General features: G+C 47.7%; 1 protein-coding gene across 1 annotated transcript in view; it reads left to right on the forward strand.

The window, feature by feature from the left end:
- Positions 1 to 17,737: 17,737 nt before the first annotated feature.
- Positions 17,738 to 22,980, forward strand: part of SGMS1 (sphingomyelin synthase 1) — a 97,218-nt gene continuing 91,975 nt past the window's right edge. The window contains exon 1 of the mRNA XM_069863918.1: positions 17,738 to 17,815. The gene's annotated coding sequence lies outside the window, so the exon portion shown is untranslated. The remainder of the gene's footprint in view (positions 17,816 to 22,980) is intronic.

Here is a 22,980-nt window from a genome sequence, read left to right on the forward strand (position 1 = left end):
TCAAAATCAGATTCTGTCAGTCAGGCTTTTAGCTTGGATAAAGGACAAGGGAGTTGTAGGTTGGATTTACCGTTCATTAAGGTGAATTCATTTACTCTTCTTTATATGGGGTTGAAAGTGCCACACGGCACAATAATGATGCCCGTGGCACAAGACTGGAGAGAGGGAGGGTAGAGAAATGATGCCGACGTGTCCCGCTTTGGGAATGCCGTTTGAGTCTTGTACCGAAAGCGAAGAGCTATGAAAATCATCTTATCTTCTTTATATGTGTATGAAGAATCCACTCAAATTCAAAAGAAAGAATGAATCTAGGAAATGTTTGAGATGTTTTATCCCTCTTCAGGTTTCTGGGTGTTTGCAGAGCCTGTTGGGTTACAAGGTGAGAGCCAGACTTTTCTTGGTGGTGACAGGCAGTGAAACAAGGGGCCCCAGCCCAAAGCTGCAGCCGGGAGGGAGTTGAGTTGGACATGGGAAGCATCTTCTTCCTTACTTTGGGAGAATACAAGGCCTGCTGTGGCTTGGTTGAAGGCAGCGAGCTGCTCCATTCAGGAGGCTTCAGAGTTTCATAAGCAGCAGGGGCTCATTTTTAAGTCACTACTTTATGACTGGGGAAATGATGCTGTGCAGAATGGGAGCTCTTACTTCTTCTGGCTTTCTTGACATTTACCGTTATTGAATGTCTGTCTTTCCTTCACTCACATCACATCAGGATAAAATCTTTTTTTTTTTTGGCAAGTTTCCTTTGTTAAAATTCTCTTTTGCATTTGGCATGTCAACGGCGCAGGGCTGCATATTGATTCTGTAAAACCTTTTCCTTAAAATGCCAGGATAATAACTTACTTTGCTTCAGTGCTTGTCATTGGATCTCCTTTTGCTCAGGCACTGACTGCTCTTCTTTAGATGTTGATGTGGAATAAGGCTTATTGAAATCTGGCTAGATCTGTTCCGTAGCGTCACTTGTACAAGGCGTTAGTCCCGAACACCATCATTTGGGAAGATTCAGTATTCAGGAAAATGTTCTTCAGGAGGCCCACAACCCGTAACTGTCGAATAAATTCACTTGTGAACTGATTTAGCATAAAAAAGAGTCATAACCATTTATCACATTGAAAGGAATTCCTTAATCTTTATGAAAAAGCCACCTACAATTATCATTCAGTAATTTAAAATGCCAGTTGCTTTCCTTTCTGACACAGAAAATATATGTCTGTGCGCACAGTAAAGATACGTAATAATCACATGCTGCATTAACAGGATAGGAAAATTAATCCCATGCAATGTAAAAGTACAAATATCATTAGCTGAATCAAGATGAATGTGACTTTCATGGCAAGTGAGTCTATTTTGGGGAAATCATGGGGTTGGAATAAGATTAAAATAAAGAAGGTGACAGTTGGATCTTATTGCTTACTGTAAAATACTCCCTCTTCCACGAAAAGGTTGGAGCTTGCTCCTTTTATAAAACCTCTGGTTTAGCTTCCCTATAATTTTGGCCAAAGAAATTCCAGCTAAGCTTTGAGGCTGAAGCCGTTTTACTGCAAACAGACCTTACCTATTTTTGCAGAGCAAGTTTACAAACCAGCCTTGTTTGAAATGGTGTCTTGTGCCATCCTTACACCCCCCTCAAGTCCAAAACTACCTTTAAACTTTTCATTCGGTGGATTCAGTGGGTTGTACTTAGCCAAAGCTGTTGTTTATCTCATGGAAAATTATAGCCGCCAGTCTGCTCCCTCTGTTGTCTGAGTATTTTTACTCTGATGCAACGTGACACCAAACAAAATACTTGTGGTCTGTGCATTTAAATATCCTGCCTGGACTTCTCTGCCCAAAGCTGCTGATGGCAGCCTGAGTATCCTTTTGTAGCTTCTGTAGCCACTAGAAAGCTCCCTGCTCATGAACAAGTATTTGCTTATGAGTTATTTAATAAGGAGAAATGATGGTCTCATTTGAAACATTTGAAACTTGAAGATTTTAAGCCCCTACGTACTTTGCACAAAAAAAAACCCCAACATGCTTTGCAAAAGCTTTGATTACCCCAGCCAGGGCTGGATGAGTCCGCTTGGACAATTTGGTGATGTTCATAGGTTTTCTTTTCCCTGATGGAGGCACTTGGTGTTTGACTCCTGAGCGTATATCGGCGTTTGGCCCTTGAAGCAGCCGTCAGCTCAGCGAGCAGAGTCAAGGAGCCCCCTGAGGTCTGTGTGGTCTGAACGAGGGGTAATTCATTACCCAGAATTGAAGCCAGTGCTGCTCCTCGGTGCAGCAGAGCCAGCTGATTCTTCCAGGACCTTACAGCACATTATTTTAAGCTGAAAATAATCATGGGCTGTTAAACACAAAGGAAACCCATGAGAAGCCCTGCAGTGCAGAGCACAACTCTGGGAAAGTCTCGCTGCAGCAGTTTTGTGCTCGAGACGTGCTGGTGGAGACGTACAGCACTTCATGATTGATGCCATATGGCCGTTCCTAGATGAACTACAGGCACTCATGTCACCCAGGGAAGAGGAATAATCCTTTCCGATTACCCCTTTTCAAACGATTTAGAAACAACCAAACAGAAAGAAGTATTTCTTTAGAACAGAAAGGAGATGTTAAAAGTCTACTCGTCAGAAAACTACTACAAAACTACTTCGAAACTACTTCAGTTTATTCTCTGCTCTCCACTGAGGTGGCTGTCATGCCTGTGCACAGCTCTGGGCTCTGAAGGGAGGAGGAAGGGCTCCGTTCTAAGCCGTTTTCTAAAGGCTATAGAGGAAGTTTGGAGAGCCCAGGAACAGCTGAGAGCAGCCAGACCCATGGTGACAGAGCTGGTTCGGAAGTCCTTGTACGTGAACTGAAGGCAAAGCGAACCAGCTCTGAAAAATGTCTGGGCATTGCCAGAAGCAGGATTACAGATACGGGCCATTTCTTCCAAGGAGGTGAGCTAAGACTGAGCCGAGGGAGTCAGCTGAGAGGGAGCATCGTGACTAGGAGTCCACTCAGGGGTTCCTGGCCAGCCATGAACTCAACAACCTGCCCTAATCGACAATTACAGTTAAATAAAGAGAACTGTCTCGAGGTGCCTTTGATCTCTCCAGCCGTGTTGAGCATCTCTGGGCACAGAGAAGGGCAACCAGCGTGGCGAGAGCTGCGTCCTTGGAGCGCAGCTGTGCTTTGGCATCAGGCAGAGAAGGATACAAGGACCATCTCAGACAACACCAAGAGCAGCTTCGAGTGGCAGCAAAAGGAAAGAAATAGCACGTCAAGCATTCAGCGAGGCTTTCTACGCAGGGCAAGGAAGAGATGCACTTCTATTTGTCCCTCGTTTGGAAGGAAACTTTTACAACAGTGAGTTTGATGCTCTGAATTGCAGCACCTTGCTGCTCGCAGCCACACTTCTTGCAGAACAGCCCCCCCGGGCACGGAGATAATAAAACTGTTGACATCTATGGATCAGTGGGTTTTAAAACAAGCCAGAGAATGCCTTGATGAGGGAACAAACCCAGCACACCATAATTATGGGGGAAAACACAATGCTTTCCAACAGGAAGGGCTGGGTCCTTGGTTTCGTTTGCTGATGCCAAGCAGATCAGGGCCTGGAATAGCCAGCCCACAACCAGACCAGAGTTGACTCCTGCTGCAAGCAGGAGGTGGAGTAGGGACCCCAAGAGGTCCAGCATTGTGGTGACACTGTGACCCTATGAAGGAGGTGGCTTTATGCATGATTCTAGTTCAAATCCTGAATAATCTAGAACAAACAGTTTGATTCCTGGACGTGTTGCAGGGTTATAAGCAACCCTGCCCTGACTGCAACGCGTGGCCCAGAGCAACGTGTCTTTGCAGAGGGTGGACACTGATGATGCTTTTGCAAATGCTGTATCAAGAATACTCCGTAGTAACATCTGCTCAAGCAGAGCTTGCTGCAAATTTAAGCTCGTGACATCGTGGATTTGGGATGAGAAGGTTAGCAGGGACGGCAGCGTCCCTGGTCTCGGTTACAGCCCTGTGGCCGTTTCCTCCCTCGCCCTCGCAGCTGGTTGATGTTGCCCTACACGACGTCACTGTTTCTGCAGCTTGGGAAAGGAAGATGTGTGTCAGCACAGTCCAGAGCCATGCAGGTGTTACTCCAGGCTGCCCCTGGGGCCAGGCCAAGCCCTCCCATTTCTGCCATCAGGGCATCTCTTGCCCCAGGCAGAGGAATCATAGAATCATAGAATCATAGAATAACCAGGTTGGAAGAGACCCACCGGATCATTGAGTCCAACCATTCCTATCAAACACTAACCCATGTCCCTCAGCACCTCGTCCACCCGTGCCTTAAACACCTCCAGGGAAGGGGACTCAACCCCCTCCCTGGGCAGCCTCTGCCAGGGACCAATGACCCTTTCTGTGAAGAAAAGGAAGCCGCGTGTTTTCACCTGGAGCTTTAGCCTCTGGTTTCCATGCAAGGATCTTGCCGTCCATCAGGCTTCACCGACAGAAGCAGGAAGCCAAGCAAGAGTAAAGGGCAGCCTGTGTTCCTCCCTCTGTGAGACCAGGGCAAGGACACACAGGTTGGGGCCGGCCGTACGGAAGGCTAACCCAGTTTTGCCTCCTCTTGACTTGGGGAGAAGGAGAAGGACTCAGCAAATCAGAGGAAGGATTTGGCCCACTGGTGGTTTCACATACAGTAGGCAGCAGGTCTTACATGGGGAAAAGTGTTTTTTCATCAGCATCTTTTACTTTATTGCAATTAACTCTGTTATGCTAATAGAGTCTTACTGATTAAAGACCCTAAGCTTCCCTCTAATAGTCCTGAATTGCTGTGAGGATAATGAGATTTCCATTTCTAAACGTCCTGTGCGTGCCATCCAAATCACATCTGTATTCATGTACATACTCATTATGAATTTTTCTCACAACGTTTACATCAAACATCCTTCCTGCATCAAGAATACCATGCCATGCTCAGGTAAAAAACTGCTTTCCTGTGTTTTAGTGCTCAGCTTAATATTATCATTATTATGAGCTGTGTGTTATTACTGCTGTATATTTAAGCAGGTGTCAAAGGACATTTGCAACACTTGCTGTCCAAGGCTGAGCTCTGAGGGACGTGGGACAGGGGGTGACACCGGATGAGCTACTCACCGCTGCTGATATATCCTTATTGCACCAGCAGTGCACAGAGGGCAGGGATATTATATATTTTGATAGGAATGGTTGGACTTGATGATCTTTGATAGGAATGGTTGGACTCGATGATCCGGTGGGTCTCTTCCAACCTGGTTATTCTGTGATTCTATGATATCACACCCAGCGCTTGTGAAATCAAATTACTGCTGCAAAGATAATCGCTCCTAGCCTGTGACAGATGCGTGATCGAGTGTGTCACAACAGCAATGTCACTGCAAAAGTGAGCGCAGCAAAGAAAAGGATCACCAGGAGGTTTGATGGCAAAGCTGCTGCACTTTGGTGCAGCCGTGTGAGAGCCCCTGGCTCCAAATCTGTCCCCCTGGCTCCAAATCTGTCCCCCCGCCAGCCGTGCAGTGCTGATGTGCGCAGCCCACCTAACGAGAGGCATTAAAGCCCCTCACAGCTTCTTTTGGGACAGGGCTGTGTTGGCCTAAGCTGTAGATGACCTCTGGTAATGCCATCCTCGTGATCTGCATTTTTATCCAAAAACTCAGCGCGCCTCTCTCCGGCTTTGCCAGCTGCCGGCTTACCTGGGAGTCACAGCACCTTTCCACAGCAAACCCACTGCCTGGCAGCCCCCGGGGTCTTCAGATTTTGTGTTGGGCCAGCTGCCTCACTCCAAGTCAAGAAGATTTTTTTTTTTTGCTATGATTTATTATATATTAAAGTTAAAAGGATGGTGGCTGTTATTAATGAAAGTGAAGTCTTTCCAAGCCGTAAATTACCATAAAATTGGATGTGAGCTAATATAATTCCAAGGAAACGTAACACGCTGCTATCTTAGATAGCAGCAAGAAGCCAAACATGCCACGTACCCTCTTTTATGGTCTTCACAATATTAGTCCAATTTGCAGAACAAACACGGTCAACCCTCAGCCCTTGTGCCCTGACCCGTGAATAATGCTGCTAATAGGATTGACACGTCTGGCTGGCGCTCTGGGACTAAACTCCTCTCGAATTTGATGGCAGCTCCTCCACCTCCCACGTTCTTCCTGCAAAACCTCTGCCATCCTCTCCTCCAAAACGCACTCCCAGCCAAGCAAGGGAGGTCTGGGCTACAGTAATATCTGAACCACAGGTAGGATAAACCTGCTTTGCAGTTGCCTTTTCTTTCTTTGACAGAGGCATGAACAACATTTCTTTACGGTGTTGAATTTTGTAGCCAACCTGAAGGGGTCAGGCTCTCTCCCATGCTTGGCAGTAGCGAGGAGGTTACATGATGCTCAGTTTTATGAAGTTTACACTACTTTCCAGTCCTACTCGAGTAATGAAAGCTACCTCTGTTTGGATTTTGGGCTTAAATCTTCAGGTTACCAAAATTTTCCATAAAACCAAGAACAGTAGCATCTGCTTTTCCCCACACTTCTCCTTGCTTATAATTTGCCTTGGGGCAACACCAGATTATTGTATCTGGAAGCTGTTTGAGTGAAAACTGCATTAGCACTGTGGCTAGAATAATGTTTTGTGCTCATCCTCATGTGGGGAACCTGGCGCCCTATAAGCTGATTTTATATATTTGTCCACTTGGTAAGAGGACCTCAGTCTGTTTTGTGAGACGACCTGGTGTTTCTCTGGAAGGTCTGAGGGGATCCAGACAGAGATTTATTCTATTTTAAAGTTGCCCTTATCTTCCTGGGCCCACGGCATTCCAGCAGCCGTGCTGGGAAGGAGGCTCTGGACACCTCCCATCCAGAGCAAGACTGTTGCCTGTACTCGAGCAGGACGATCATGATATTTTTATTATTATTAAAGGGGGGTTGGTTTATAGACTTTATTCTAGTTTGAGGAATAGAGCTCCCACAGTGAAGCAGGACAAAAATCACTAAGTAGTAATAGGCAGAGAGTTGAACATTAAAATAAATGATAATGGCTAAACCCAGATAGTTCAGGCTCACACTGATTTTAGTCCTGTTATCAGAGTTGCATTCACTAGGAACAAGGATTAGTTTTTAAAATACAGATCTTTTTCTACCTTTAAACTGGCTTGCTAGGCAACTGCTGCCTCTGCAGGGAAAACCGAGCAAATCCAGTTTGAGAAAGAAGCTGGTGCCCTCCCTTGGTGCCAGAATCGCAGGACAAAATCCCCAAATGGTTTGGGGGTGGCAATTCCCCAAATCACGTGAGGGGAAACATAAATACAGAGCATGACCAGAAAAAGTCTACAGGATCAGATCCTAGGACTGAGCAGGAAGGAGACCTGTTGCTACGTGACCACGAAATCTCGAAGCTCAGCAGAAAACCACAAAAGAGCTTGACTGGGAGCATCCAAGTATCATTTTCTTCCTCAGGCAGCACAGAAGTGACATGGTCTGGGGCTCGGTGGCCACGCACAGGTGGACGGCCCTGTGCACAGCTCCTCTCCAGACACACTTCATGGTGTCTCCAAATGAGGTGACTTGAACGTGACCTGGAGGCATCACCTTGTTTTTCAACTTGTCACAGGGTGGTTAGCAAGTTAAGGGGGGAGCATTCTTTTCTGCTCCACACTGGGGAGGCCATGTCTGGGTACTGGGATCAGTTTGATGCTCCAAGGATCCCCAAAGCAGAGTGAGCCCAGGAACACCTTGGCAACGATGGGTGGAGGTCAGGTTGTGCAAGGAGAGGCTGGGGGAACTGGGTCTGCTCAGCCAGAGATGGGGAGGCAAAGGGAGATCCAACAGCATCTCCCACTGCTCTAAATGGTTCTGGAGACTCCAGGGCTGGACTGTGCTCAGAGGGGCACAGCAAGAGCCCTAGAGGTGTTGTTAGAGCATGGGTAACCCCAGCCATCCCCAAGGAAAAAGCCCATTTCCCCTTGGGGAGGAACCTCCGTCCTTGGGGACGCCCCAGCTCACTCAGACATGGACCCCAGAGACCTGCTGCAGGGCTGGGCCAGAGCCCCTCGCCCCAGGGCACCTCCAGCCTGTGATGGCACATCTGACCCCATGGTGGGACACTGGTTTCAAGGTGACCATCTCCAGGACTTGCTGGAGAGCGCAGAGCTCTGTGCTGGCTGGGAACTACACCCAGCAGATGGATTCAGGGAATAACTGAATGGCTATGGTAGGACGGAGCTGGGACTTCACTGCTTCTGCATCTGTGAAACACCCAGTCCTCATCTGTCTTCCTTCAGCGTGGCTGTATCACCACTGTGCCCCAAGAAATACACCTCTTCCCAGCCTTAAGCAATTGCAAAGCCACTTCCTCCCATTCTCCCAAGTTTATATCACGCTGCTCTGAGAAGAAACCCGCTGGCAAACTGAATCAAGGAGGATCCACAAGGTAATCTCCTCTTCTGAAAGCTCATTCGGGCTCCCCGAGTGACTGCACTGACACAGCTATGTGGAATCCCACCTTGGTGCTGCTGATGTCGCGGAGCAAGGTTTTCTTTTCCAACCCCTGCCGCAGCCTGGCTGAGGTAACCGAGTTTTAACCACCCTGTTGCTAATGCCTCCCAGGCTGCTACAGAGCCCTGTGCTGCCCGAGCACGCAGACACCACACGGGCTGCGGGGAGGAGGATGCACCTCAGCTCCAGCCCAGGCCAGCTGAGCCCAGTGCGTGTGGAAAAACATCATTTACCCTACTGGGGAGAAGCGCAAGGTTCTACAAGGAAATGGGTAAGCAGAGCCATGCAGCACAGCAAATTAAAACCCACTCTTAGGTTTGTTTATTTATTTACAGTTAATGTTATTGTCCTGGGGAAAAAAAAAAGCTTTTTGAATGATCAGCATCAGCATCGTGGGAAAATTTACGGGTTGCAGCCTGCGAGGTGCAGTTTTGATAAGAATCAGCTGAAAACTCCTACCACAGCCTGCAAGAGCACAGAGATAACAGCCTCGCCAAGCCGCTGTCATAATGCTGCTCTATCTGTGCCCTCCATCAGCCGCGCTTCTCCTTTTTGACTCGGTGAGAGGGACAAAAAGCACATGCCAGCGCTGGTGTTAAAAACCTCCCCACAAAAAGCACAGCTATAACAATTTCGCTCCGTCAGCCTGTGCTGGAGACAGTTTTGGTGAGGAGGGCTGCACAACGTGGGAAAGCCTTGCGGGTTTTGACAAGCCTCGTCGGGAGCAGGTGCTCGCTCCCTGGAAGGGGAGGCAGAGCAGTATCTGCCACGGTTTAACCCGGCAGTCCGGCACCGCACGCTCCCCCTGCCCTGGTCGGGTAGGGGACAAAATCAGGGAGAGGGGGAAGCAGGATCCATGGGTTGAGATAAAAGCAGTTGAATACGACAACAAAGGGAGAGAATAAGGATAAGAGCTGGAGCACCTCCCATACGAGGACAGGCTGAGAGAGTTAGGATTGTGGAGCCTGGAGAAGAGAAGGCTCCGAGGAGACCTTATAGTGACCTTCCAGTACCTGAAGGGACTACAAGAAAGCTGGGGAGGGACTGTTTGCAAAGGCTTGGAGTGATAAGATGAGGGGGAACGGCTTTAAATTGGAGAGGGGCAGATTTAGACTGGACATAAGGAGGAAATTCTTCACAATGAGGGAAGTGAGAGAGTGGCCCAGGTTGCCCAGGGAAGCTGTGGAGATGTTCAAGGCCAGGTTGGATGGGCCTTGAGCAGCCTGATCCAGTGGGAAGTGTCCCTGCCCATGGCAGCGGGGTTGGAATTAGGTGATCTCTAAGGTCCCTTCCAACCCAAACCATTCTATGATTTTGTGATTCTCTGATAATAACATCTATAACAGAACATACAAAACAAGTGTTGCAGAAAGAATTGTTCACTGCCTGATGACCGGCCCTGCAGCCCATCCTGAGCAGAGGTCATGAATCAGTGAGTTCTGGATGCCAGCCAGCTCTCCATTTACATACTGAGCATGATATTGTGTGGTATGGAACATCCCTTTGATGAGTTTGGGGTGGCTGCTGGGCGGTGCTGCCTCCACCTCCCTGCACACCTCCCCGCTGGCAGAGGATGGGAGGCTGGAAAGTCCTTTATTTCTTAGCAACAACTGAAACCATCAACATACTGACTCCTAAACACAGTGGCTGTGAGAAAGAAAATTAACTCTATCCCAGATGAAAGCAGGACAACATTGGAGCTGAAGATGACACAGAAAAGAGGGTAAGTGATGCAAAGAGCCTAGAAGTGCTGGTCTCAGGAAACACATTCCTGCCTGAAAAAAAAAATGCCTTTTTTCCCTAAGAAGAACAGTAAATCTGGTTAGCAGTGATGGAAATAGGGAGAATATCCTCCTGTGGTTGCTGCGTGCTGTAGCACAGGGGTCCCCACAGGATGCTGGTGAGGTGTGCCCCTGGCTGAAGGGTTTGGGAGCAGCGGTATCTGTGATGGGAGACATGGTACCATCAATTCCATCCTGCTCAGCTCCACGGCTTCTCGTTGTTTGCCACCCACGTCTGCGTGGTGGCAAGTCTGAGCTCCAGCTTTTATTCCCCAGTCATTTTTTAGGATCCCCTGTCAGCCCTTTCATTATCCGATGGGAAATGCCTTGCATGGTGCTACAGAAAATGATGTATGGATCCACTGATGAGAGGAAACGGTAGTGCCACAAGCTGTCCTGTTACTGCTCCGGAAGCACAGGAACAGGTCAGCTCCCCAGGACCTAGCCCAGTTGGGACACTGGGGCAAGGACAGCCCTGCCCTGATTAACTCCGGATAACCGCTGGCTTGCTCTCTCAGTCAAACTGGCTCTTCCTCCTGCTTTTGCTCTATTTCATGCCTCTTTTTAATTTTTCTTTCTTGTATTTAAATGGGCAACGGTTGCTATTGCCCTGGCTCCGTTAAGCATTTCTCCTTTCATTTCATGTTTTGAGGCATTTTCCCCCAAAGACACATTCTGTTTTCATCAGAAGCAATCAGCCACTAAAACCACATTAATTACAGAAATGAGTTTACGTATTTTTCTAATGATTTGAACCGACAGGAGGAAAACTCCCCAGTCTTGCATTTACTATGTTGTTTGTCTGGATGTTACCGCTGCTGAGCTGCGAAGATGACGCCATCTCACCCTTTATCACTTGGTTCAACAAATAAATACCTGAATTGGAATCCCTGCCTCCTTTGGAAACAGGTATTTTGGTCTCTTTTACCACTTACAAGGCAGTAAAGAAAGAGCCCTGCTCTGTGGTTACTTAAAACCGTGGCATGTGAACACAGCGTGCCACTTGCTTGACTCCATTCTCGGTGTATTTAATTCTTATTTTTCACTCTGCTGCTGTTAATGTTGTCCTTAACACCACCCGTCACCATCAGAGGATGGGGACAAAGCCCCATGAGACTGCGATCTACAAATCTGGAGCAACAATTGCTCCTGCTGTTTCTAAGGCCTTTAAAACCATCACACGCAGCGCAGCCCCATGTGGCTTCAGGCTTAGCGTAACCTCACTGCATAAATGTCGTCATGTGGTGTCAAAGTGACACCAAAACAATAGCACAAAGGCACTGAGTCGATGCTGCCCTTTAATGTTAAACGGGATCATAACTGACACAACCCACTTAAATGATGCAACCTACGTGAATGATGTCAGCTGATGTCAGAAATACAGTTGGTGAGTTACTGATGTCATATGAGATCGGGTGAAGCAACTGGGTAAATGGTCATTGCTACACTGACAGATGTACCTGTGGTAAGACTGAGAAGGGTATTGAAACGTTAATTAAGTTAGTTTAGTAGTAGTTCATTAGTGAAGTATTAATGTGCTAAGAGTAAATGTGTTACATCTAAATAAAAGCATTGTTTTGAATTGCTTATCATGAACTTATTAATTATTGATCAATGCCTAATGATTGGTAGTGAAAGTGATCTGTTAGCATTTTTCTGTTGATCCATTCATGTCTGCATTGATTTTGATTAATGGAGTTAATCAAAGCTTCAGCAGGAGAAACCCCCAGCTGAATGGAGCCGTGCGTTCCTCCCCCCCTCCCCGCCAATTCTCCCAAGTGCAGGAGGCCCCGGAATGATGATCTCTGGTGCTGCTGTAACCACCCAGTGTCTTCCCCACTCTCGGGCTTTGGGACTGGTTGCAGCCTGGCAGGAAAGGTTGTTTTCAGGAATACAAAGGGCACAGCAGGATTAAGCCCAGGCAGCCGTCCGGGACAGATATTTCTAAGCTTCTTGGACAACCCATTGTAATTCCCAACAGGGAGGTCGGGCTCCCAGGGAATCAATTTGCACAGCCTTTAGGTTCACAGTATTTGCTGGAAAATGCCCATACCAGGGGAACAACCCTGGAAAGTGAGAATTTATTATGTGATTACCCTGGGAGAAGTGTCAGCGATGTTAATCCTATTATGGCAATAGCAGGATGGGGTTGCAAGAAATGATAGGGAGAAAACAGCACCCTGCTGAAAAGCAGAAGCCCCCATTAGGAACATCCCTATCTTGATAGCATCACCCAAGGGGGGCAAACAAAAAGAACCAGTCCCCCACAGGTTCCACTGCCCCAGGCAGGATGCACCAGCACTCCCAACAAACCTGTTCATCCCTTTTGGCTGGGTGGGTGCTTGGCACTTGCAGCAATGGTGAAGTCTGGCATTGCTTCCAGCAGGTCCTGTCTGCTTTCATCATCAGCTTTCTGTATTCCAATGAAAAGATGAGGCAGGGAGCGGTGAGCTAACCCAAATCCCCAGTCCTAAAGCTTTCTTGGCACAACCATGCTCACGCAAGTCAGCCTCACAAAGCTTTGGGAAGAAACAGGTTTTAAGCCTGTTCAACTTGGGGGAAAACAGAATCAAGCAGCCAGCAGTAAATCTACTCACAGATAAATCCCTCCTCAGGGGATGAGAGAGCTGATGCTGTCAAAGCCTGGGTTGTGTTCAGCAACAAAATCCCCAACAGACGGAGTGACTGAATTAAGAGCAAGGTCATGGCAGCAAAAGCGAGAGGAAGGAGAGGACCTGCCTGGATGGGTGCAGGGTGGTGGCAGGGGGGGTTTAGACTCCCTGCAGAGTCCTGTCTAGAACAGTTATTTTGTTAGCTTGGAGGGTTCACCGAGGTGCTTTCTTCCTCTATGGGAGACGATCAGGGAGTTCTGGCTCAGCTCGGGAGCCAGAATCAGGGAGTTCTGTCCCTTCACCTGGAAAAAAATCTCTTCTGCGTGTATGACTATCAGAGCACAGGCAAAAAGCTGGGTCGCCTAATGCGCAACCTGCACTCCCCACTCATTTCCATGATGAATTCCATGAGATGTCAAGCAAAGTGGTGAAACTGTAGCCAATATAATGCTCACTCTGTGTTCTGATTAATGTGAAAAAAGCGTATTTCTATCTAGCCATGAGTGCTGTGCATAAACAACAGGGTAAAAACTGGATTGCAAATTATTTGCCTTGGAGAAAAGTCAAGTGAAATCATGTGCTGGGTTTCACAGAATCATAGAATCACAGAATCACTACGTTAGAAAAGACCTCCAGGATCCTCGAGTCCAACCATTCCTATCTGCCCCTAAACCATGTCCCTGAGCACCTCATCTACCCGTCCTTTAAACATCTCCAGGGATAGTGACTCAACCCCCTCCCTGGGCAGCCTCTACCAGTGTCCAATGACCCCTTCCGTGAAAAATTGCTTTGATATCTAGTCCGAACCTCCCCTGGCAGAGCTTGAGGTCGTTGCCCCTCATCCTGTCCCCTGTCACTTGGGAGAAGAGCCCAGCACCCTCCTCTCCACAACTTCCTTTCAGGTAGTTGTAAAAAGCAATGAGGTCTCCCCTCAGCCTCCTCTTCTCCAGGCTAAACACCCCCAGCTCTCTCAGCCGTTCCTCATAAGGCCTGTTCTCCAGTCCCTTCCCCAGCTTGCTCTTCTCTGCACATGCTCCAGAGCCTCAAGATCCTTCTTGTGGTGAGGGGCAGCACCTTTCTCCTCAGCTGTCCTCTTCCACCTGCGTTTCCCCTCCTAACTGCCACACAGTTTGCACAGGGCGAAAGCTGTTGCCTGGATCCCAGGGTCAGACAAAACGCCTTCCCTCTTCATCAACGCTGATGAAGAAACATAATAAGCTGCAGATCATGGCAGATCTCAAGAAGTAGCTTTCACATTGGCTGTAAATTTGAGTTTTATTACACAGACACTTTTCCGTTTGAATGGCTAAACTACATTTTAAGGAACTGCAGTATTTGGTATTTCTCCACACAGGAGCAGGACATCATTGTGGTTCACCTGTCCCTGTGCATGTATTACTAGTTATTCAGGCTTAATTTTGGTTTTGCTTCAGTAATGTCTGCAATCACTCGTTGATTAGGGTAAGTCATGAGGGTTTTTTTTTTAGATTTCAGCGTGTTTGTGTGCCCCGATCAGCAAAAGCCGTCTCTTACTCAATGTCACTGCGAGATACAGGCACATCCAGTCCCTCCCTCGTGTGTTTTCATCCTCCTCCTGCCTGGAGAGGGGCATCTGGCTGTGTTGCAGCTCTGCTATCTCCAGGATCTGCTGGCTAACAACCACCCTGCAGAGACAACAAATGCCTGAAATACAAGAAGAGTTTAATCAGATCCTGCCGATCTTCCCACGCTGGGGAACTGACCCACAGGAAACCAGGCTCAGCGCACGTGGCTATCCTCACGGCCTCGACAGGCACCACAAAATGCTTTTGACCTTTTTGGGCAGGGAAAAACCCAACTTCTTTGTATTAACAGGGCAGGGTTTGTAAGGTGTGAGGCTTGAAATAGGATATGAAACGTTAGTGTTTATGAAACTAAATTCTACCCCCTTTCTGCCTGGAGAAGATGACACCAAGAGGTTGCTTGCAAGCTTAATTGTCCTGCAATTTTATCTTAACTAAGATTTTATTAATAACAGCTGACTTCTCATGTCTCCAGAGCTGTCGACGTTACAGTGATGAAGGCAAACAGAAGCCAAATGGCCGGGAACAGCACCTAGAGTGAAAGGGTTATGTATTTATTTACTTATGCTTGGCTACATGCGGTCAGAAAGCTCCAAAATGGCTCATTCTGATAGTGAAAATGCCAGCAAATCAAACTCTCTCAGATTAGTTTTGGAGTTTTAGAAAGCAAGCATCCTTTATCAGCCCTGGGCAATGTGAGGGAGTGACCTCCATCAATCATTTGCAACCAGACAAGAGCTGGGACAGAACATACTCCCCACTTATGTGCAGATGCATAAATTTTCCCAGAAATTTTATGGATCTTCTATTACTTTCCAACATGTAATTTTAATGTTATGAAGCTTTGCAACAGTCAAAATTCTTGCTCATTTGGAGCTGGCTCCAGCTCTCTGCTTGACGTTGAATTTGAGTTAGGGAAGTACTGCAAACAGAGGTGATTACAGAACAAGAGGCATCTGTTCAGCACAGATCACACCGAACACAAGGCATTATTATCTTCAAAGAAAGAACAGTGTCTGGAAAAACACTGTTTTAAAGAAAACACGCTATCAGAGGGATGTTCTATCTAACTTTCAAAAACCACAACTGCTCAGACGAAACTTAACTGTACTTTAGCTTAAGTCAAAATATTCCCCTCTGAATTATTCCACTTTGTGAAGTTTCAAAATATTCCACATTTTGTATCAATAATGCACACAAGGCGTTATCATTTTCAAACAATGAACAGTGTCTGAAAATCACTTTTTTAATGAAAAACCAATCTCAGAGGAACATTGTCTTGAACTTTCAGCACCACAACTGCTCGGATTAGACTGTATTTTAGCTTAAATCAAAATATTCCACTTTGAAACATTCCACTTTGGAAGTTTCAAAATATTCCCTGTTTTGTATCAATATGAACACAAGGCGTTATCACTTTCAGAGGAAGAACAGTGTCTGAGAAACGCTGTTTTAAAGAAAACTCGCTCTTTGAGGGACATTGTGTTGAACTTTCAGCACCACAACTGCTCAGATTGAACTGTACTTTAGGTTAAATCAAAATATTCCACTTTGGAAGTTTCAAAATATTCCATGTTTGTATCAATACTGCACACGAGGTGTTATCATTTTCAAGCAATTAACAGTGTCTGGAAAAACAGCTTTTTAAAGAAAAAACACTCTCAGAGGGACAATGTGTCTAACTTTCAACATGACTGCTCGGATCAAACTGTTGTTTAGCTTAAATCAAAATAATCCTCTTAAAATTATTCCACTTTAGAAGTTTCAAAATATTGCAGGTTTCGTATCAATACTGCACACAAGGCATTATCATTTTCAAACTATGAGCAGTGCCTGGAAAACAGCTTTTTAAAGAAAAAACACTATAGGAGGGAAATTTTGTCTGACTTTCAACATCAGAGCTGCTTGGACGAAGCTGCTCTTTAGCTTAAATCAAGATTTGAATTCATAGAATCATAAGAATCCCTAGGTTGGAAAGGACCCACTGGGTCATCAAGTCCAACCATTCCCATCACTTTGTGAATTTTCAAACTATTCCCCATTTTGTATCAATACTGCACACAAGGCGTTACCATTTTCAAACAAAAGTGTCTGGAGAAGACCTTTTTAAAGATAAAACCCCACTCTCAGAGGGACTTTTTGTTGAACTTCGAGTGCCACGGCTGCTCAGGTTCAACTGCACTTTGGCTTATTTCAAATTATTCCAGTTCAAACTATCCCACTCGGTGGACTGAACAGGAGCCAGCAGTGGCCCAGGTGGCCAAGAAGGCCAATGGCATCCTGACTTGGATCAGACACGGCGTGACCAGCAGGTCCAGGGAGGTTATTCTCCCTCTGTACTCGGGACTGGTGAGACCGCTCCTCGAATCCTGTGTTCAGTTCTGGGCCCCTTGCCACAAGAAGGATGTTGAGGCTCTGGAGCGAGTCCAGGGAAGAGCAAAGAAGCTGGTGGTGCCCACAAGAAAGCTGGAGAGGGACTGTTCACACAGGCTTGTAGTGACAGGATGAGGGGGAATGGCTTTAAATTGGAGAGGGGGGGAATTTAGACTGGACATAAGGAAGAATTTCTTCAGGTTGCCCAGGGGAGCTGTGGCTGCCCCATCCCTGGAGGTGTCCAAGGCCAGGTTGGATGTTGAGGCTCTGGAGCGAGTCCAGAGAAGAGCAACAAAGCTGGTGAGGGGGCTGGAGAACAGGCCTTATGAGGAACGGCTGAGAGAGCTGGGGGTGTTTAGCCTGGAGAAGAGGAGGCTGAGGGGAGACCTCATTGCTCTCCACAACTACCTGAAAGGAGGTTGTAGAGAGGAGGGAGCTGGGCTCTTCTCCCAAGTGACAGGGGACAGGACGAGAGGGAATGGCCTCAAGCTCCGCCAGGGGAGGTTTAGGCTGGACATTAGGAAAAAATTCTTCACAGAAAGGGTCATTGGGCACTGGAACAGGCTGCCCAGGGAGGGGGTTGAGTCCCCTTCCCTGGAGGTGTTTAAGGCACGGGTGGACGAGGCGCTGAGGGACGTGGTTTAGTGTTTGATAGGAACGGTTGGACTCGATGACCCGGTGGGTCTCTTCCAACCTGGTTATTCTGTGATTCTATGAATCTATGAGCGATTCGGTCCCTTTTCCATCTCCCCCTCCCCGTGTGTGTGTCTTGGGGGGGGGAGGCACAAGATGGCGGCGAGGGAATGGCGGGAGGGGGGGTTGTGGCAGCTCCTGTCGCGTGCGCGGCGGGGGGGGGGGGGGGCGCGGGGGCAGGGGCGGGGCGCGCCTGCGTCACGTGACGCAGGCGCGCCCCGCCCCTGCCCCCGCGCCTTCCCCCCCCCCCCCCCGCCGCGCACGCGACCGGCGCCGCCGCCGCCCCGGGACCCGCCCGGCGGCCGCAGACCCGCACGGTGAGAGCGGGGAGAGGGGGGTGGGGAAGGGAAAAGGGGAGCGGCCCTCGGCACGTTCCGGGGCCTCGGCAACCGGCGGCCCCGCGGGCCTCGGCCCCGCGAACATACGGGCCCCGCGGACCCCGAGAGTCACGGTCCCCGCGGCCCCTTCAGGTCCCGCGGCGCCGGGCAGCCCTGCTCCCCTCGGTGCTGGCAGCTCCGCTCCTCTTGGCCCCCCGTGGCAACCAAGAGCTCTGCTCCTCTCGCCCCGGGACCCCGGGGGCTGCTGCCCCTTCGCCACGGGAGCCTCGGAGCTGTGGTCCCCTTGGTCCTGGTGGCACCAGGGACCTCTTTTCCCCTTGGCCCCGGGACCCTTGGAGCTGTGGTCCCCGGGACCCTTGGAGCTGTGGTCCCCGGGACCCTTGGAGCTCCGGTCCCCTTGGCCCCGGGACCCTTGGAGCTGTGGTCCCCGGGACCCTTGGAGCTGTGGTCCCCGGGACCCTTGGAGCTGTGGTCCCCTTGGCCCCGGGACCCTTGGAGCTCCGGTCCCCTGGGAGCTCCATTCCCTATGGCCCCGGGACCCTTGGAGTTCCGTTCCCCTTGGCCTCGGGGGCTGCCAGGCTAGGGTCGGTGGGGCCGAGGCTCCCCGTGGCCGTGTTTTTTGGGGAAGAAAGAGTCAGGGGGCCAGCTGCCCTCCTTGTCTGCATGTGAAATCACTGCTGGATGTGCTGGTGAGGTGCAGGGTTTTGGGTGTTTAATGCGTGTCTGTCTTTTTACTTTGTTCCCACTGGAGGTCCTGTTGTGATTAAGGTTTCTAATTTATTTTTTCGTGTGAAAACATCATTAAAAAGGCCTCGGTGCCTTCAGGCATCACAAATATGCGAGGCAAGCGGGGAAAGGGAGAGGGAAGAGTTTTATTTGTTACAAAAATACGATCTCTGCTATATTGACCTGGTGCTGATGGGGTGATGCAGGCAGCCTCTCAGCAGAGTTGGAGAGGGATGTTGATGAACCTCCGTGTGTTGCTTGGGTTGGTGGTGGTGTTGGGGGCTTTGAGGTGTGTTGACGGGTTTTGTAAGTGATCCTTTCAGACTCTGTTCTGCTGCCCCAGGTCTGTGGGGATGGAAATTATTGCTGTTGGCTTTCGTGCCTGTTTGTTGGACCTGAAACATAGACGTGAAGCCTGGAAGTTTGAGTCGGTGGAAGCTCTGCTGTTGGCTTTAGTGGGCTTGGGATTGGGTGTGTTTATTTGTTTGGAGTGTGGATGCTGCACTGGAGTTAATGAAGGCTTCTGTCTTATTTTGTGGAGTATGGTGGTGGGTGTTGGAATTGCTTCAGCTCTGTGAAGGTGTTTAGAGTTTGGAAAGCGAACGCAATCAACCCCGCTTGGTGGCAGATGAAAGATAATGGCTACTTTTACAGTAAAGGTAATAAGACCCCTCTAAATCCCGAGAGATTGCCTTGTTTTTCCAGGATTGTGCATGCAGAGCAGGATTGAATTTAACTCAGGTGCCTTGAAATTGTGGTCTGTGCAACAAATTGGTTCTCAAATAATTTTTCAGCCTTCTCTTGTCTTTCATGTATCAGCCTAGAGACAATGTGGCTCCACCTGTATTTAATTAGCTTTTAATGAAAACCTGTGATGGTTTTAAATTTAATAAGTCAGAGTATGCAGGTAATTTTCAGGACTTGGAGGTATTAATGAATACTGATTGACTACTCAGAGCTAACGGTACCCTTAAAAGACGGTGGCTTGTTCATAGCACCTTTTATGTGCCTGTGCTCCACGTATATAATTTTTTCTCACAGTGCTTGTCAAGCTGCTTTTAATTAAATAATTATTGAGTTCTCTTGAACTGAATGTGTGGAAGAACAACACATGTGCCATTGGTGATGGCAACTGCAAAATTGTTCCCATCTTCTCGTTGCTGCTGCTCTGTGTTGTTCAGCGTTGGTTGATAGGCGAGCAAAATATGGATGGCCTGGGACTTAGTCAGATTTAATAGCAATTTCAGTCTGGCTATAAGGAACAGTTGCTGAATTAAAGGCTTTTTAATTGGGGCACAGGACATCCTGTAAAAAATGCTCAGACAAAAATAATCCGGAACCTTGTTCTCTCAGGAAGGGCCTGTTTGGAGTAAAAAAAAATAAATCTGTATAGCGCTGTCAGAGAACAAACTGGGAGACTTGCACATGGCCATGAACGCTGGTTTTGCTGAACGTGGCGTGAGATCCTTCTCTCACGGTGTGATTCCTAGAGACATGTGTTGTGCGGGAAGGATTTTTAAGGCTTCACAGCGAGGTAGGGTCCAAACTGTTCTTCACTGAAACACAGCAGGGCATCTGAATGCTTTTTCAATCCTAATTCAAGTGCCAGGCATCAAAACCAACCGTATGTGGAAAGGGTACTCTGAAGTAGAGATGAGTTCAAAATGAGCTCAAAAACCTGAGTTTTGAGAGATTTTTTTTAGAATCTGAGGGTCATGAACTGAGCTCCTGGGTACTGTTGGTGTTTTCTGAAGGGTTTTGGTGTCATCAGAGGCTTTTTGTGCTCAAGACAGCAGCGTGCAGAAAGGGGCAGGCAGCCCTCCAGAGGCTGATGTTCTGCATGATTCCCATGCTGTGGGTTGGAATCTCTAGTTTTTAATACAACTTGAATTCCCAAAGTGTGTGGCATCATTCAAGTTAATAATTAAGTCCTCTCTCCCTCTCCCCGCAAAGGCTGGAGGGAATGAGAAGCCTGAAGAAAGCATGAAACCTACTGGCTTTTCGTGATGCTTTCATCCCTAATATTTTTTATGGTTTTGAAAATCTACTTAGCTGAGACAGTGTTTGATGCAGGTTGCTTGGGCTTGATTTTTAAGAACATTCGTTCTAATAAGCTACTAAGTGTAACTAGTTTCCCTGTGCTATGCATGGTTTGTTAACGTAAATGAGTATTTAAACATCTTTAAAATGTTTGTCTGTATTGTTTCTGGTCTTATCAAAGCCGTCAATGTAGTTGAGGGGGGAAAAAAGAATCCTTCAAAGTACCACCTGGGCTTTGTTTGCATACGTTTTGGTCAAGAGCTGTTGGGGAAAAGGAAGTATAGTTTGAGAGACTATAATGTGTCTCTTAACTCCATTTTAAAAGCTGCATTTCTTTATTGCTATTGCTGGTTTTGTGGTTCACTCATCAAAATCAGAGGAGCAAGACTTTCATGGAGCAGAACATGCCCTGTTGATGCTTCCTTTGTGGGCTCGTGGGGTGCTGCTCTGGTGCCCTTATTCAAAGGAAAACAGTAATAAATCTTTACTGTGAAAGCATCTTCACTAAGGGTAGGTTTTGCTTGTGCTAGTTAGCTGAGATGTAAATGTATGAGAAAAACCAACCCAAAAAACCCCCAATAACCTTCCCTCTTCTTAACCATGGCTCTAAAGCCGTTTTCTCTCTTGGACTTCCCAGCCTAGTCTTGATTCTGTCTCCCTGATTTTAAAGGTCTTTGGAGGTATTTTGTTTTATTTAAAGGTCTTACAGTGAAGTGTATTGCCACTTGGAAAAAAAGGCTTGATGGAATCCCTGAAGTCCATTAGCTTTGGGTTTTTCTAACACAGGAAGCAAAGCTGTGTGAAAACTGTCACCTTTCTTACCCAGCTGTATCAGGTGGAGGTGCTCAGTGGGGAGGCGGGGTAGCAGGATTCCTCAGGTGTGCTCACTGGGCTGGCTTCTTGGGCTGCACAGGCATCCTATCACCTGCCTGGGACGGGATTGTTTGTGGTTTAACCCTGGATAGCAACTCGGCACCACCCGGCCCCTTGCTCGCTCCCCCGTGGTGGGATGGGGGAGAGAATCGGAAATGTAAAAGTGGGAAAACTCATGGGTTGAGATAAAGACAATTTATAAGAGAAAGCAAAACAAGGAATTCATTCACCACTTCCCATCAGCAGGCAGGTCTTCAGTCATCTCTAGGAAAGCAGGTTTCCATCAAGTGTAACAGTTGCTTGGGAAGATAAATGCTGCCACTCTGAATGTCCCTCCCTCCCTTCCTCCTTCTTCCCCCTGCTTTATGTGCTATGTCCTATGGTGTGGAATATCCCTTGGGTCAGTTGAGTGTCTCAGCTGTGTCCCCTCCCAGCTCCTTGTGCACCCCCAGCTCACTCTGCTGGTGGGGTGGGGTGAGGAGCAGAAAAGACCTTAACCCTGTGTAAGCCCTGCTCAGCAGTGGCTAAAACATCCCTGATTTATCAGCACTTTTTCAAGCACAAGCCCAAACCATGGCCCCAGTCTAGCTACTGTGAAGAAAATTATCCCTGTTCCAGCCAAAACCAGCACAGCTTGGAAAATACAGCGCTCCTGTGTGCGCCAGTTGGTGTGGGTCTGAGGAGTGGTGATGAGTGGGGCTGCGTTGCCTAAGCCTTCAGCAGAAAAACAGGTAGGAGGGGACAAAAGTAAAAATGTCAGAAGAGATTGTAATTCCTGTCTCAAGAAATGAAACAGCTGTGCATGAGGAATATTGCCCTCAAAAGCCAGCAGTTAGACAGGTGATCCTGTTGAATAAAGTAGCCGCTTTTCGTCTTTGCTCTCACATCATATGCAGCCTTAAGCCGTGTGCTGTATCTGGAGAGAAGAGCTTTTGCAGCCCTGGTTTAAGAAGGACTTTTAATAGCTGTCATCTCTTCCTGTCTGATGCAGCCTACACCTTTAATTTCCTTGACTGAAAAAGAGCATCATGTTTTGGAGTGTCGTACGATTTTCCTTGCTGGTCCATTAGGGTATTAGCTTTGCTTCGCCTGTGTTGAATGCCATTAAATGTCACTTGCAAATTTAATGTTGGGAGCGCTGAGATTTGTGCTAATTGAATTTAAAGTCTTATACTTGAATTTGTTAAAATGGCAGATGTAGACAATTGAAATGCTTCAGTGGGAGAGCGTGTAAGCATTTGCAAATTTGATCTTTTAAGTTTAAGTGAATCTAAAAGTACATTTGTGTAGATGGAAGGAGAGACCCTGAGTGGACATAATCGGGTTTCAATGGAGCTTTACTGTCTGTTGTTTTATTAGGATGTGGTGACAGCTGGCAAAATCCCGAATGTTGAAAGTCTTCATGCTTGACGTCTGTTCAGGGTCACTGTCAGCACTAACTTATCCTTGCATGCTTCTATTAAAGTGGTAGAGGACATAGAACCTTTCTCTCAGTTCAAATTAAA

The sequence above is a fragment of the Phaenicophaeus curvirostris genome, chromosome 9 (assembly GCF_032191515.1).
Source record: "Phaenicophaeus curvirostris isolate KB17595 chromosome 9, BPBGC_Pcur_1.0, whole genome shotgun sequence".
Lineage (NCBI taxonomy): Eukaryota > Metazoa > Chordata > Aves > Cuculiformes > Cuculidae > Phaenicophaeus > Phaenicophaeus curvirostris.